Genomic DNA, 10,608 nt, shown 5'->3' on the forward strand with positions numbered 1-10,608 from the left:
TCATAAAGCCAAGTCATCATCACATTTGACATTCTGTTCCTTGAAATTTCTATTATTGGGCTAGGAATGTCTTTCTCAGGCCTCTTTATTTTCTCTTTATTTCAAACACTAGGACTAGCAGAACTGGTTTTTTGACAAAGGAACACAGCCTTAAGAAAAAAAAAAATCACATTAAGCCAGGTGTAATGGCATGCACCTGTAGTCCCAGCTACTTGGGAGGCTGAGGTGGGAGGATCACTTGAGCCAGGAGTTCAAATACAGCCTGGATGACATAGCAAGACCACATCTCTTTAAAAAAAATAACATCATAAAATGTACTGCATAAGGAACTACATGTCAAGAACAAAACTCTGTTTATGTGATAGTCAGCTAGGATCACTCACTAGCTGAGAAATTCACTCCCGCCCACAAGCCTGTGACTCAAATTCATGGCTCAGCAAAATTATAAATGACTGTATATCGTGGATCTGGTATTTATAAACAATCAACACCACACATGCTGACCATGCGGAAGGCAAGCATTTATGATATAATAGGTAAATGTGACAATAGCATTGACCCCACCTAGTTGCCAAGCCTGAAACATGTCTGCATGAATACATATGCATACACATGTGAGTTTGGAGATATATATATTTTCACGTTCTCTATGGTTACCTAAGACGTTATCTCAGAATAGTGGCTTGCAACAACAATCATTTCTTCTTGTGTCACACAGTTCTAGAAGTTGACTGAGTTCAGCTAGGTGGTTCTCGCTCTGGGACTGGCCATGGTTGCAGTCAACATGTAGGGAGAGCTAGAATTTTTTTTTTTTTTTTTTTTTCCTGAGATGGAATTTCACCCTTGTTGCCCAGGCTGGAGTGCAGTGGCACGATCTCAGCTCACTGCAACCTCCGCCTCCAAGGTTCAAGCAATTCTCCTGCCTCAGCCTCCCGAGTAGCTGGGATTACAGGCTTGTGCCACCACGCCTGGCTAACTTTTTGTATTTTTAGTAGAGACGGGGTTTCTTCATGTTGGCCAGGATGGTCTCAAACTCCCGACCTCATGATCCACCCATCTTGGCCTCCCAAAGTGCTGGGATCACAGGCATGAGCCACCACACCCGGCTGCTAGAATCATTTTAAAGGCCTCTTCATAAACATGTCTGGGGCCTGGACTGGGAAGACCCAAACAATTGCAGGCTAGAGCATGAAGACAGGCGGCTCCTTGGGCATCTCCCTCTATTTGTATTTGGTCTCCCCATTTCGTTGTTCCACTACGGTGGCTTCAGGGTAGCTGGACACTTACACGGTGGCTGGTGACTCAGGGCTCCAAAGGCATGTGTCCCAGGAGAGAGACGTGCTGTACTCTAACATAATCACATGCTTCCCATCACCTTTGCTGTCTGCTGCTGATTAGAAGCACATCACAGGTCCCACCCACACTTGTGGGGAAGAGCATGACACAAGCTGTGAATACGAAGAGGCAGGGATCATGGCGGCCATCTTAAAGTCTGCCACACTTAGTAAAATTTAGCAATGTTGCCCCAGGTCATGTAGCTAGTGAGCAGCACAAACAGTATTTGACCCCACACAGTCTCACTCTAGAGTCCCCATTCTCAAATAGTACCCTATAGGGCCACTCAGTGTGAGTGACTATTTTTCAATAGTTCTCATTTTCATTTTAAATGAATACATTCTCCTCTGTGTCCTCAGTTAGTAAGAGACTACACTACTCCCGCCACACTGGCAGAATCATGCTTCTGGGTCTACAGAGCTGAAGACCAGACTCTGACATATGGCGACTTCATGCAGGTAATGCCATACCCATCAACAAAGTTCCCTGCTGGCACCTGTTCCATGATTGTCCCCTCGAGTCACAAGAATATACCTAACATATTTGTACAAACTGAAAAAGAGATCTTGTCAGAAGACTATGCATTTCCTTAGAACATCATCAGGCCAGAAGCCCATGGGCAGGAAAAAATGGGTAATGGAAAAATGGAAAACAAGTGGGAGAAAGTTCTGTAGATGCTGGGACTTCAGCTTTGGAAAGGCCCGTGGCCACAGCTGATTTTCTACAATGCAACTGGCTGAAAAAATACATCTCTGCAAAGATAAAGAAAAGCCTAACCGAGTGCAGCTGCCATCCTCCCAGTAATGAGATTTGGAGGATTATTGCTGAGATGAATGGAAGATATCATATGGTCACTGCTAGAAATATTTGCCATCCTGGTCTAACTACATGAATAGACACTAGAGTTCTTAGCAGACCCACATATGTTTGTTTTTAATTAAAATGTGCTGAATGAACTGTTAGCAGCACTGAAATAATGAAGAAAAGCAATATAAGACAAATCGGCTAATTGACAACTCCAAACATTCTATTTTATACCCTTCAGTTATGTTAATGGAGGTTTCCAATATGTTCTAGCTGAAATAATCATTACACAAACACAGTTACATAATAATCTAAGGTGTAGATGAAAATATAAATAACTACAGCAGCAAAAACCACAAATGGGTCAAAGGATTACAAATTCATTTTCTCAGTCTTTATTCTAAAACAATTTAGTGAGTGCTTATTGGTTATTATGTGCCAGGCGCTCATGGGCTAATGCCTATGATGAAATCATCCTAGTGTTTCCAAATATACACTTTTGTTTAAGATAGCGTGTTCTATGAGTACCAGGGTGCTGTGTAGAGTATATCTCCAACCACATGATGAAACAAAACAGCAAGCGACTCTTGAAAGGGAGAGACCATCATTTTAAGTCATTTCAAAAGCTAGTTCATGTGAAGGCAGAGACTCTGGCCAAGATCTTAACAAATTACATTTTATTCAGTGCACAAGAAATTAGCACAGCTGCCTGAAGGAAAATATGTCCTGGGATTGTGTACACAGTGCAAGGCCAAAGGGCAACCATATTCCAAGTAGACCGTAAACAGGAGGTTTATTGGAGGCCTTTCCAAAGAACGTGGCCAAATTTCAGCCGTGAGATAACCAGAATTCCAGCCAAAATTGGGAGTGATGGAAACTGTCACATGTCTTTGGATCTTTTGTGGAGATTAATCCCTTGGCTGTGCAGTCTCTGATGAATGAAGGAGAATAATTCAGAGTCACTGAACACCCTTGCTCCTAACTGGAGGGGCAGGATATCAACGAGGTAAGTGAACGCCAATGCATTTAGAGTTTATTTACAACTAAACTGCTAAAGCCTCAACTCATCCATATTCAATTAGAGAAAGTTGTGGTTCATCCAAGACAAGACGTGAGCCAAAATTTGGGGCGAGGGTGACATCATCTGAAAGGGCTGGAAATAAAGTGTAAATTTGAGTATCATCTGTATATAAGTGATAATTAAAGCTGTGCAACTCATCATGTGCCAAGAGAGGTCAATAAAAATGAAGAACAACAGGGTCCCAAACCACATGTTACTTCTAAAATGGAGATTTATTTTTTTTAAGGTGGTGGGGGTGAGCTTTTATTTCCTGCTGCATGATCTCAAAACAGATACAGATCACCTGCAAGGAAGACTCACTTCTTCTGCAGAAAGTCACTGAATTACTTGAACATTGAGCTAAGGAGAGGGGCTTTTCTGTGTGATCTATACTATAAGGAAGTAAGAAGTCATTCCATTTAGTTTGGGGAAGACCTCCCCAACCCCCTAAAATAGATCACTTTAGTAAATAATATCTAAGAGAACCACCAATTCAAGCTGATACTTGATTGTCCTTTTCAAGTCTGGTGTTAGATTTGGGCAGGAAACACAAGTTGCTTTTATCTGGGTGCTCGATAATTTCATTCATGCAGTGAAGAAATAGGTTCTTTATTCTCAGCAGTGTTTGAACACTTTAACAATGGGATAACTGAAGTAAGATGCAGCTTAAATCAAATGAAATGGAGACTTGCTCACAAGGACTTATTCATTATAAAAAGGGCAGCTCTTGTCCTAATCGTTCCTCTAGAGATCTATGACTTAGGGCTCTTTTTATTTTTGACTACCAGCTACCTTTCCAAATCATGGAAGCTTTCTAAAAATACCAAGTTCCTCAGTAGCTGGAGCTGAGCAGGGAGTGAGCCCAACCATAAATGATGGGTGTTATGGGTTTAAATTGTTTCCCTCCCAAAAATCATGTGTTGAAATTCTAACTCCCAGTGCCTCAGAAGGTGACCATATTTGGTGACAGTGTCATTAGAGAGGCAATTAAGTTAAAATGGGGTCACAAGGATGGATCCTAATGCAATATGGCTGGTGTCTGTATAAAAAGAGGAAATTAGAACAGACACGTACAGAGGAAGGACCATATGCAGACACAGGGATATGACGGCCATCTACAAGCCAAAGAGGGAGGTCTCAGAAGAAGCCAATCCTGCCAACATCTTGAACTCAGACTTCTATCCTACAGAATTGTGAGGAAGTAAATTTCTGTTGTTGAAGCCACCCAATCTACAGTACTTTGTTACGGCCACCCCAGAAAACTAATACGATGGGGCAAAAGGAGTAGAGCCAGGGCCGGGCGTGGTAGCGCACGCCTGTAATCCCAGCACTTTGGGAGGCTGAGGTGGGCGGATAACCTGAGGTCAGGAGTTCGGGACCAGCCTGACCAACATGGTGAGATCCCATCTCTAATGAAAACACAAAAAGTTAGCCAGGCGTGGTGGCGTGCGCTTGTAATCCCAGCTACTTGGGAGCCTGAGGCAGGACAATCGCTTGAACCTGGGAGGTGGAGGTTGCAGTGAGCCAAGATGGCGCCACTGCACTCCAGCCTGGGCAACAGAACGAGACTCTGTCTCAAAAAAGAAAAAGAAAAGAAATAGAGCCAGGCCGAGCACAGCGGCTCACACCTGTATAATATTCTGTGTATTTTTTTTTTTTTTTTTGGTATATCTTAAATTTGTAAAAGAGTTTCTAAAAGCAAAAAGAATGGTCAATTCATCCATTCCTGGAGATACTTTATTTAAATTTGCTTTTGAGTGAAGTCAAACCATGAATGAAGGAGCTGCACAGTGGGACTTCATTTCACCTTGAACTCCCTAGAAAGGCCTTGCTCCTTCTTGCTGCATTTGAGTTTATGCAACTGTGGTTGCACTTTAGGGATCAGCCCTATGAGCGCCTCTTTGCATTTGTTAAAGTGGTTAATGATCTTGTCTATTACTTCATACAATTTTTTCCCTTACTAGACCTCATTATTCTGAAGATATTTTTTATAAGCAGACGAAAATCCTTTTAGAATAAGGAGGAGCATAAATAAATACATGATTATTATATCAAATGCAATAACTGTCTCTGCTGGTGGATAATAGGCTCATGCCTCTAGAAGGATGAAAGCAACTTTTACTGAACTCCTACCGTGAGCCAAGCCTTCTGCTAGAGGCTTTAGACAATTGTCTGCCGAATTTTAATTTTCACAGTCTTATGAAGCAGATTATGAGAAAGTGTAGGTAACTTGTCCAAAGTCACATTGTAAATGACCAAACCAGAAAACCACAGTATTTTATGATCATACAAAGAATGGAAGAGGGAAAGGAGAAAAGCTTGTGTTAATTTGTTGAGAACCTACTTCCAGTGAACCAAGTATTTTTCATCCTGATTTAGAAATAAGGAAACTAAAGCTCAGAGGAATATATAAACGTATAAATATATGTAACATATATATTAAAAATATACGTTATATATAATATGTATTTGCTCAAGGTGACATAATAGATGATTATATTAGGTAGGTCTATTTCTAGAATGAGAGGAGACATTTAAGACGAGGAGATTCCATGGAAAATACATAAGCTGGCTCTATTTCTTTTTTTTTTATTTTGTTTTTTTAGAAACAGGGTCTTACGCTGTCACCCAGACTGGAGTGCAGTGTTACAATCATGGCTCACTGCAGCCTCAACCTCCCCAGACTCATGTGATCCTCCCATCTCAGTCTCCCAAGTATCTGGGATTACAGACAGATGCCACCATACCCAGATAATTTTTGTATTTTTTGTAGAGATGTGGTTTCGCCATGTTGCCCAGGCTGGTCTTGAACTTCTGGGTTCGAGGGATCCACCCACTTTGGCCTCCCAAAGTGCTGGGATTACAGGTGTTAGCTCCCGCCCCCACCCTGTGCTCAGCCAATCCAGAGCATTTAAATGTTTACTCACATATAGAAGGGATTTCTGTAGGTCTGTGGGTGTGTTCCATGCCTCTAACTGGTAGGTGATATCATATGGTATGCACCATTATGCCTCATGCACATTCAACTCAACATTGCTTTCTGAGATGGAGACACTTTGTTACGCATGGATCTTACTCATTCCTTGTAGGGGCAGGGTTATGGGCTAAATTGTGTTCCCCTCAAAATTCGTATGTTGAAGTCACAATCTCCTAATACCTCAGAATGTGACTGTATTTGGAGACAGTGTCTTTAAATGGACAATTAGGTTAAAATGAGATCACTAGGGTAAGCTGTAATCCAATATGACTGCTGTCCTTATAAGAAGGGGCAATTAGGACACAGACACAAAGAAAAGCCATGTGAAGGCTAACAAAAACAAGCAACAGGGAAAGGACTCCCTATTCAATAAATGGTGCTGGGATAACTGGCTAGTCATATGCAGAAGATTGAAGTTGGACCCCTACCTTTCACCATATACAAAAATTAATGCAAAATGGATTAAAGATTTAAATGTAAGACCTCAAACCATAAAAATCCTAGAAGGCAACCTAGGAAATACTCTTCTTGATATCGGCCTTGGCAAAGAATTTTTGGCTAATTCCCCAAAAGCAATTGCAACAAAAACAAAAATAGACAAGTGGGACCCAATTAAATTAAAGCACTTCTGCACAGCAAAAGACACTATTAACAGAGTAAACAGACAAGCTACAGAATGGGGGAAGATATTTGCAAATCATGCATCCAACCAAGGCCTAATATCCAGAATCTATAGGGAACTCAAACAAATCAACAAGGAAAAAGTAAATAACCCCACGTATTAGTCCATTTTCACGTGGCTATGAAGTACCCAAGACTGGGTAATTTATAAAGGAAAGAGGTTTAGTTGACTCACAGTTTCACATGGCTGGGGAGGCCTCAGGAAACTTACAATTATGAAGGAAGGGGAAGCAAACATGTCCTTCTTCACATGGCGGCATCAAGAAGTGCTGAGCAAAAGGGGGAAAGGCTCTTATAAAACCATCAGATCTCATGAGAACTCACTATCACAATAACAGCATGTGGGTATCTGCCCCCATGATTCAATTACCTCCCACCAAGTCCCTCCCACAACACATAGGGATTATGGGAACTACAAGTCAAGGTAAGATTTGGGTGAGGATACAAAGCCAAACCATATCATTCCACCCCTGCCCCCTACCCACATCCCATGTCCTCACATTTCAAAACACAATCATGCCCTTCTAATAGTCCCCCAAAGTCTTAACTCATTCCAGCATTAACCCAAAAGTCCAAGTCCAAAGTCTCATCTGAGACAAGGCAAGTCCCTTCAGCCTAGGAGTCTGTAAAATCAAAAGCAGGTTAGTTACTTCCTAGATACAATGGAGGTACAGGCATTGGGTCAATACACCCATTCCAAATGAGAGAAATTGGCCAAAACAAAGGTGCTACAGGCTCCATGCAAGTCCAAAATCCAGCAGAACAGACAAATCTTAAAGCGCTGAAATAATCTCCTTTGACTCCATGTCTCACATCCAGGTCACGCTGATGCAAGAGGTGAGCTCCCATGGCCTTGGGCAGCTCTGCCCCTGTGGCTTTGCAGGGTACAGCCTCCCTCTCAGCTGCTTTCATGGGCTGGCATTGAGTGTCTGAGGCTTTTCCAGTTGCACAGTGCAAGCTGTGGGTGGATCTACCACTCTGGAGTCTGGAGGATGGTGGCCTCCTTCTCATAGCTCCACTAGGCAGTGCTCCAGTGGGGACTCTGTGTGGGGGCTCCCACCCCACATTTCCCTTCTGCACTGCCCTCACAGAGGTTCACCATGTGAACCTCCAGAGGTTCACAGAGGTGCTCCATCCCTGCAGCAGACTTTTGCCTGGACATCCAGGCTTTTCCATACCTCCTCTGAAATCTAGGCAGAGGTTCCCAAACCTCGATTCTTGTCCTCCATGTACTGGCAGGACCAACACCATTTGGAAGCTGCCAAGGCTTGAGGCTTGCACTCTGAAGCAATGGCCTGAACTGTACCTTGGCCCTTTTAGCCATGGCTGGAACTGAAGCAGCTAGGATGCAGAACACCATGTCTCAAGGCTGTACAGAGCAGGAGGGCCCTGGGCCCGGGTCCAGGAAACCATTCTTCCCTCCTAGGCCTCCAGGATATTGATGGGGGGGCTGCCAAAGGTCTCTGACATGCCCTGGAGACATTTTCCCCATTGTTTTGGTGATTAACATTTGGCTTCTTGTTATCATGCAAATTTCTGCAGCAGGCTTGAATTTCTCCCCAGAAAATGTGTTTTTCTTTTCTATCACATCATCGGGCTGCAAATTTTCCAAACTTTTATGCTCTGCTTCCTCTTGAATGCTTTGCAGCTTAGAAAATTCTCCCTCCAGATACCCTAAATCATCTCTTTCAAGTTCAAAGTTCCACAGAACTCTAGGGCAGGGGCAAAATGTGCCAGTCTCTTTGCATAGAAAGAGTGACCTTTACTCCAGTTCCCAACAAGTTCCTCATCTCCATCTGAGACCACCTCAGCATGGACTTTATTGTCCATATCACTATCAGCATTTTAGTCAAAGCCATTCAACAAGTCTTCAGGAAGTTCCAAAGTTTCCCACATCTTCCTGTCTTCTGAGCTCTCCAAGTCTCTAGGAAGTTCCAAAGTTTCCCACATTTTCCTGTCTTCTTCTGAGCCCTTCAAACTGTTCCAACCTCTGCCTGTTACCCAGTTCCAAAGTAGCTTCTACATTTTCAGGTATCTTTACAGCAGAGCCCCACTCTGTGTGTTACCAATTTACTTATGCAAATTAAAATTTAAAAATGGGCAAAGGACATGAACAGACACTTCTCGAAAGAAGACATACAGTTGGCCAACAAGCATATGAAAAGATGCTTGCTCAACATCACTAATCATCAGAGAAATGCAAATCAAAACCAAAATGAGATACCATCTCACACCAGTCAGGATGGCTATTGTTAGAAAGTCCAAAAACAACAGATGCTGGCAAGGCTGCAGAGAAAAAGAAACGCTTATACGCTGTTAGTGAGAATGCAAATTAGTCCAGCCACTATGCAAAGTAGTCTGGAGATTTCTCAAATAACTTAAAACAGAGCTGCCATTTAACCCAGCAATCCCATTATATACTCGGTATATACCCAGAGGAAAATAAATCATTCTACCAAAAAGACACATGTACTTGTATGTTCATCCATGTTCTATTCACAATAGCAAAGACATGGAATCAACCCACTGCCCATCAGCGGTAGACCAGATAAAGAAAATGTGGTATACGTATACACCATGGAATACTACGCAGCCATAAAAAGAATGAAATCATGTCCTTTGCAGCCACATGGATGCAGTTGAAGGCCATAATCCTAAGGGAATTAACGCAAGAACAGAAAACCAAATACTGCATGTTCTCACTTACAAGTGGATGCTAAACACTGAGCACCTATGGATATATATATATGGGAAGAACAGACCCTGTGGACTACTAGAGGGGGCAGGGAGAGAGGGGCCAGAATTGAAAAACTACCTATGAGGTACTGTGGTCACTACATGGGTGACGGGATTTGTACCCCAAATCTCAGCATCACGCAATATTCCCAAGTAACAAAGCTGTACATGTACTTCTGTGTCTAAAATAAAAGTCGATTTTTTTTTTTGAAAAGGCCGTGTGAAAACATAGGGAGAAGACAGCCATCTCTACCCCAAGGAAAGGGGCCTCCGAGGAAAGCAGCCCTGCTGACACCTTGACCACAGACTACTAGACTCCAAAACAGTGAGAAAATAAACTTCTGTTGTTTGAGCCACTCAGTCTGTGGTACTTTGTCACAGAAGCCCGAACAAATTAACACAGGCAGCAAAGTATTCTACAGACCACAAACACCACAGTATTTTAGCCAGTCTGATGGTGGACATTTAGATTGAAACTAAACACAAATATACATCCTTGGACAGGGCCTCTTGTGAGCACCTGTGGGAGTAAATACGTAGAAATGAAATTGCTGTTACAGGGGACGCATGTTTTCAAATCTACAAAATGCTGCTAAATTGTTCTCTCAGATATCTCTGTTGATTTACACTCCCAACAAAAGTGAATGATGGCACCATTTCTCTCACAGCTTAGCCAACATTTGATATTCTCAGGCTCAAGATTTCTGCCAATGTGATTGGTAAAAAAAAAACCCATATTGTTTTAACTGCACTTTCCTAAGTTTGCATGAAGTTGAATATTTTTTAATATACACATTGCCTGTTCTTATTTCCCCTTCTATACATTCTCAGTTCATATTTTTGGTCTGTTTTTCCTTTGGGGTCGTATGGCTTTTTCCACCTGATTTGTAGGGATCACATATATTCTAGCTCACAATTCTCTGTCTGCTAGATCTTCTGCAAATACCTTCTCCAAGGCCCCCACTTGTCTTTTAATCGAGTTCATGGTGTGCTTTTGACAAAAGGTTTTAAATCA

General features: G+C 42.3%; 1 long non-coding RNA gene across 1 annotated transcript; it reads left to right on the plus strand.

Moving 5' to 3' along the window:
• The first annotated feature begins 558 nt into the window (after positions 1-558).
• On the plus strand, positions 559-9,907 carry LOC129049811 (uncharacterized). Its single transcript, XR_008513161.2, has 3 exons — positions 559-614; positions 1,695-1,793; positions 9,809-9,907. It is a non-coding gene; the product is annotated as an uncharacterized LOC129049811 (long non-coding RNA).
• The last annotated feature ends 701 nt before the right edge of the window (positions 9,908-10,608 follow it).

This window comes from Pongo abelii, chromosome 15, assembly GCF_028885655.2.
Source record: "Pongo abelii isolate AG06213 chromosome 15, NHGRI_mPonAbe1-v2.0_pri, whole genome shotgun sequence".
NCBI lineage: Eukaryota > Metazoa > Chordata > Mammalia > Primates > Hominidae > Pongo > Pongo abelii.